This window comes from Uranotaenia lowii, chromosome 2 (genome assembly GCF_029784155.1).
Source record: "Uranotaenia lowii strain MFRU-FL chromosome 2, ASM2978415v1, whole genome shotgun sequence".
NCBI lineage: Eukaryota > Metazoa > Arthropoda > Insecta > Diptera > Culicidae > Uranotaenia > Uranotaenia lowii.
The window spans coordinates 136,590,711-136,596,710 of NC_073692.1; the positions used below are offsets into that span (position 1 = coordinate 136,590,711).

General features: G+C 33.6%; 1 protein-coding gene across 2 annotated transcripts in view; it reads right to left on the bottom strand.

The window, feature by feature from the left end:
* LOC129744606 (PRL-1 phosphatase-like) overlaps window positions 1–5,047 on the bottom strand; it is a 209,873-nt gene extending 204,826 nt beyond the window's left edge. For both annotated transcript variants that reach the window (XM_055737227.1, XM_055737224.1), the window contains exons 1-2: window positions 4,797–5,047; window positions 4,101–4,498 (exon numbers count right to left, since the gene is read on the bottom strand). The gene's annotated coding sequence lies outside the window, so the exon portion shown is untranslated. The remainder of the gene's footprint in view (window positions 1–4,100; window positions 4,499–4,796) is intronic.
* Window positions 5,048–6,000: the final 953 nt, after the last annotated feature.

The following is a 6,000-nucleotide window of genomic DNA, read 5'->3' on the forward strand; positions in this document are numbered from 1 at the left end:
AAATTAAAAACTTTGTGACACTCTTTCTCAAATCATACTGTTTTGACACTGTTTCGATTCTATAAAAAAAACACCATTCTTTTTCTTAAGTTAAAGAAAATTTAACATGTTGATCGCTTATCGATCTGTTAAATTTTTGTTTGGAAATTTATTTTCTCAGAAATTTTTTGGTAGATCTCCTTTAACCCTCATCCGCATTAGAGTGTCATTTTGACACTATTTCAAGTTTGAATGCTTGTAACTTTTTTCAGTAGCTTCAAAAAACAAAAATTTCTTCGGGGACCCTAAATGAATTCAGAAGTTCTTTAATTCTGCATCTTTACTTTATTTATGGACGAACCCTGGAAGCCTGCACGAAAAAAAAATGCATGGGTTTTTCAAATACAGAGTCATGATAATTTTACTATATCCACCATTTAGTATTTTCAACCATGATTTAGTATTTTTCACCATAAATCTGGGCGATAATACTACGAGATTGTATTTTTACTATGCGAACTTTGACAGCTCATAGTAATTTCCTCGTGTCTTAATTACCATGCGCATGATATTCTGATATTACACAATTCGTGTTCTTTAAATTACTATGCCCATGGTAATGTTGAAACACCGTCATTTGTGTTGTCGAAAATACTATATGCTCATTATAATTCATAGTAATTTTACTTTGTGCTCCGTCCGAGTGTTTGTTTTTATTTCGGGTCAGCCGTTCGCGATATAGGAACACGGACAAAAATGTTGCGCGGGTACGTCGATGTTAGGGGATATTCTGTTGCAACTCAGGTGACCGGCGCACTTAGAGTGAGGAATAGAATCAGCCCGTTTGTCAGATCGGGAAACGCATTCCCTCAGGTGAGTAAATTGTGATTTTTTTTGTTACTTCTAATTACCTGTATGGAATAACAGAACAGTTTTTCTATTTTCTCTAATCAATGTTTTTTTTTATCTTTCTTTTCTTTTAATCTTAAGCTGTTCCATTCGACGCAACACAAATTCCCCGGCTGTGGGGACCTCCCTTCCGACCAGCCGCTGAAGATTAACGGGAGAATATCTTTGCCGAGTTTCTGGATCGTTGGTCTCAAGATGACTGCCAAAACATCCAAATCGATTCCCGCGTAAGTAGAAAAATCACAAAGTATGATCTGCTCATTAATTGGTTTTTTTAAATATTTTTTTTTCAGAGCACGGCAATGAATTGCAAAGTTTAAAGCAGGCCGTATCGAGCTTTAAACAAAGTGAAGAATTGTGATCGTCATTATATAAGAATAAAAATGTAATTCGGTGCAAAATAAATTATTTATAGATCTCAAAAAAATCATAGAGTGTTGTTTCTATCCTGCTGCAATATGGTTATACCTTGGTGCGTGGTAATTTTGATGTCAAATCAAGCAACATGTACTCATTTATATCATAACACATGTTAGCTTAATTATGAAACATATCAATTTTACCATGCATGATGTAAAAAATACTCATGATTTCATTGACACTTTTACTATGAACGTAGTCGAAATTACTAAGCGCAGCCAAAATTAACACAAAGTAAAATTACTATGCGCATGGTAATATCAAGAACAAAACATTATTGACTCAAAAATATGGTTGCGTGTTGTTCATTTAAACCACGGATTTAGTAATTTTACTATGATTTTTTTTGTGTGTGGAGAAAAAAACTCCCTTTTCCGACTTAGAGTGTCAATTTGACACTCCAAAAGTAAAATCCATTTAAGTCGTTTGAATTATTATGAACTTGATATAAAACTTATATCAATAGAAACTTTGTAATGTCAGTAAAATATGTTTAGAACATTATATATAGCTAAAGCTTCTAGTTTTTTCGTTATTCAGCATGAAAGAAAAAAAATCCGAAAAAACATGCCTCAGGAAAACTGCTGTAGTTCATATATTACACGTCCAAAAAAATATTTGCCTAAATTATATGAAAGCTGAAGTTAATGTCTACATCATGGAGCAAAGTTTTAAATTTTTTTTAATGAAATGGTCACAAAAAGTTCAAAAAAGTGGTCTGAAAAACCTACTTTTCATTCGATTGCTAGTAAATACTGTTTGAGCGGTGGTAGAGTTTTAAAAAAAATATGACTACAAACTTTATTAAAATTCTAACATTTTGCTGTCTTTAGATTTTCGATGCAACAAAAATTGAATTTACTGGAATTTTTCAAAGTTGACTACTTTGCGCGGTTTTTTCACTAATTGAAATTTTATCAGTTTTTGTGGTCCATCGTCAGGTTGTACCCGGATTTTCAGTGCTTTCTCGCCGTTTGAAGCAATCAAAACTATATTCATTGAAAAGGGAATTTAATCTACATTCTAGTGAGGTGTTCTCACGCTGTGAGATTTCACAAAAATATGAAAATTATAAACGTAAAATCATTCCTGAATTTCTAGAACTACAAGCAGCGCGTCCAGCAAAACGTGTTTGTTTGCTCTCCGAGTAGGTACAGTGGGTGGTGATTTGGTCAGAGAGCGAAGCCAACAGACGAAATGATGATGCGTTGGATGCATTGTAATCGGTTAGATATAAAAAGAGTTATGACGATTTCAGCTTGGAGTGTCAAATTGACACTCCTAGTGCTGATTAGGGTAATGAAATCTAATGCGGATGAGGGTTAAAGGAAATTAGTCGTGCAAATGGGCGACTTTTTTTTATATAAATAAATAGGTACACGTATTTTTTTTATAAATTTTAATTAAAATGAAATAATTTTTATCCTGTTCAAGGAAAGTTTTCCTGATAAACTTCTCAAATCAAAATTTTATATTATCAAAAAATTTCAAAAGAATGATAAAAAATGTGTTAACCTTTTTTTGTTAAGTACGAGTAAATCTTGAGATTATTCCAAAGAACAACAAAAATCTAATCTGTGATTCTAAAAACTTATGAGATATAGTACGTTTTGTACATTCTTTTTCTTGAAAGTGATGTTTTGGTTTAAAATGCAAAAATTGTAATTATGATGGTTTTTTATTTAATTTAAAGACCATTAAATTGTTCAACTTTCTGTATATAATGCACTTTTTGTCATTTATAGGATTAATAAATCCAAAAAAATTAAAATTCCCTGTAAAGTGAAAAAACGGTAAGATATATTTTAAACATTTTAAAATTTATTTTAGACAAATAAAGAAAAAATGAAGAACAGGTTTGTTTGCTTTGACTAAAAAAAAATAGTTGTGTGCTTGCATAACTCATTACTAAAATTTGGCCGGCCCATAGAAAATGTTGGCATGCCATGGTGTGGAACATTTTTTCGTTAGCAAAAATAGGTATCACAGTTAGAATTAGAAATTAAAGATACCATTTTAATTAAATTGAATTTTCAGATCAACAATATGATATGGTATTCAATTCACCCAATAGCAAAACAAGGCATTGTAAAGCGATTTTAAAGTTTCAAACAATAGCTCAATGAGACCAAAACGGTAGCATAATGGGACAGTCGAGGATAAGTAGATCATAATTCAAATTCATGCCAGTAAAGTTTTAAACATCCATTATATTAAACAACAGTGTCTATTTCCATCTAATTTTTGAATTTTTAGAAATTTAGTCTAGTATTTAGAATGATAGAATTTCAGAAGTGGAATCCTTTTTTGAAGGTATTTTTTTTTTAGAGAATCAAGATGATTGAACGCAAGTGTATTCAAAATTATCAGGGTACTAGATTAAAAATCTTTTTTTAATTTTCTTTTTTAAATTATCTTTGTGGCGCAAATGATGTAAATTTTGAGATTTTTTTAGCAATTGTTAGTCAAAATTTAAGTTGATGATAATAAATTTTGGAAAAAAAACATCAAAAATCGCCATTGATATCAATGTGATAAGCGGTGCATGTTTGTGCATTTCAAAATTTCATTCAAAATATTAATTTTGTTTCACTGTTTTTTCCTTTGCTAGAGGTCAAGATTCACCAAACCTTATCTGTGTGGTAAAGTATACCTGCATTGAATATAAAATGTTATCTAAAAGATGGGGGACCAATTAGGTAGATAATTTTACTTCAATACGCCACACTCATCAAGCGAACATTTGTTGGTGTAATTGTAATTTTTTTTCTTATAATGAAATTTCGACTTACCACAATAGCCATACACATTGAATAAGACGTGTTAACGGGTTGGGACCGTGTTACGGTGAAGTCGATCCTAGTCTGCCGAGCACTTGCGCGCTGTCGTGTTCCGAGATCACCACAAAAGTACGAAGAACGTCGTTTTTGGGAACTGTTTAATCACCAGTTGCTCAATTTTCGCAACTTTCGGGGAATCTTTCACAAATGGAATAACAACAACGCCACTGCTCTTCTTAGCTCAGCTGCTGCTGCTGCTGGAAACACTTGACCAATTTTTTTCTGCTACTGCCCCGCTGGCTGATACTCTTCTCGCGTATCAATTGACTTGCTTGCACACACTACGGCAAATCTGCTGGCCTCTTGGCTGGCTTGCTTGCTCGATTGCACCAACACAACGACACTTTCACCTTAAAAAGAGAAATGAAGAAACACTCATCATCATGGGTAGAGAAGACACACAAATTGACAGATACACTTTTTGAGCCACTTCTATAGCAATTTCATCACGAAATTCGCTCGAATTTCGGGAAAACCCCACTTGCTGTCATAAGAATAGCCCAATTTCGATCACAAGAAAACTACAAAAAGCTTTTCCAGCTTCACAAAATTTAGTGCACCAATGCTCTTCCACACGCTTGACAAGTGGGATCTTCCTCAGAAGCAGCAACAAAAAAGAAAGAAAAGGGAAGGGAACATGAGACACACTTTTCCACTTGAAATTCACAACTCGTGGGGGGATTCAGCACTTTGACTCTTGGCTTTTGCGGGAACAATTTCACAATTGTGGACGCACGCACGGGACAAACAGTATCCGGAAAACGGATTTCCGCTGACAAAAAGACAGACAGATCACACACAACTGGTCGATGCAGAGAACGGAACTTCCGTGTCGGGCTTCACCACAATAAAAACCTTCCAACAATCACCAGGAGAAAGCTGAACCACTCGGTTTGAAAGTTGTCTCAAAACTAGCCCTCCCCAAATCGTCAGGCCAAATCGAGTAGCACAAGCAAATGATGGATTCACAAACACAAAAGCGAAGATCCGGGCACTCATCATGAGTGCCCGGAACTCAGCGTCAGCGCTAAGAACGCCCATGAGGTTGTACAGATTGGGACAACACTAGGTTCCTGGACCCTATGGAAGTTGCATTCAACTTTTGCCAACGTATCAATTCTGGAGAAGAAACTTGCATGAAGAAAAACTGAAGATTTTTTTAATTAACAAGAAAAGATAAGTCATAATTTATTGAATTAAAAATATGAAGATTTCTGCACCAATGCAATTTTTAAGAAATGAAATTGAAAAAGATTATTTACAACGTAGGTATTCCTAGATAAAAAAAGCATCGTCAACAATTTTTTCCCAAATAAAAAATTAGGGGCATTAACCGACCCCCTCTCCCACTACGGAACACATGCCAATCAAATATTCTATTCAAAATTAACAAACGTAAAAAGCTGTTAAGATTTTACATTCAGATTCCAGACTCAGATTTTAAAATACAGACTTCAGATTTAGATTTCAGATTTAGATTCTGATTGAGATTTCAGATTTACATTTCACATTCAGATTTCAGATTCAGATTTCAGTTTCAGATTCAGATTTAAGATTTCAGATTCAGATTTCAGATTCAGATTTCAGATTCAGATTTCAGATTCAGATTTCAGATTCAGATTTCAGATTCAGATTTCAGATTCAGATTTCAGATTCAGATTTCAGATTCAGATTTCAGATTCAGATTTCAGATTCAGATTTCAGATTCAGATTTCAGATTCAGATTTCAGATTCAGATTTCAGATTCAGATTTCAGATTCAGATTTCAGATTCAGATTTCAGATTCAGATTTCAGATTCAGATTTCAGATTCAGATTTCAGATTCGGATTTCAGATTCAGATTTCAGATTCA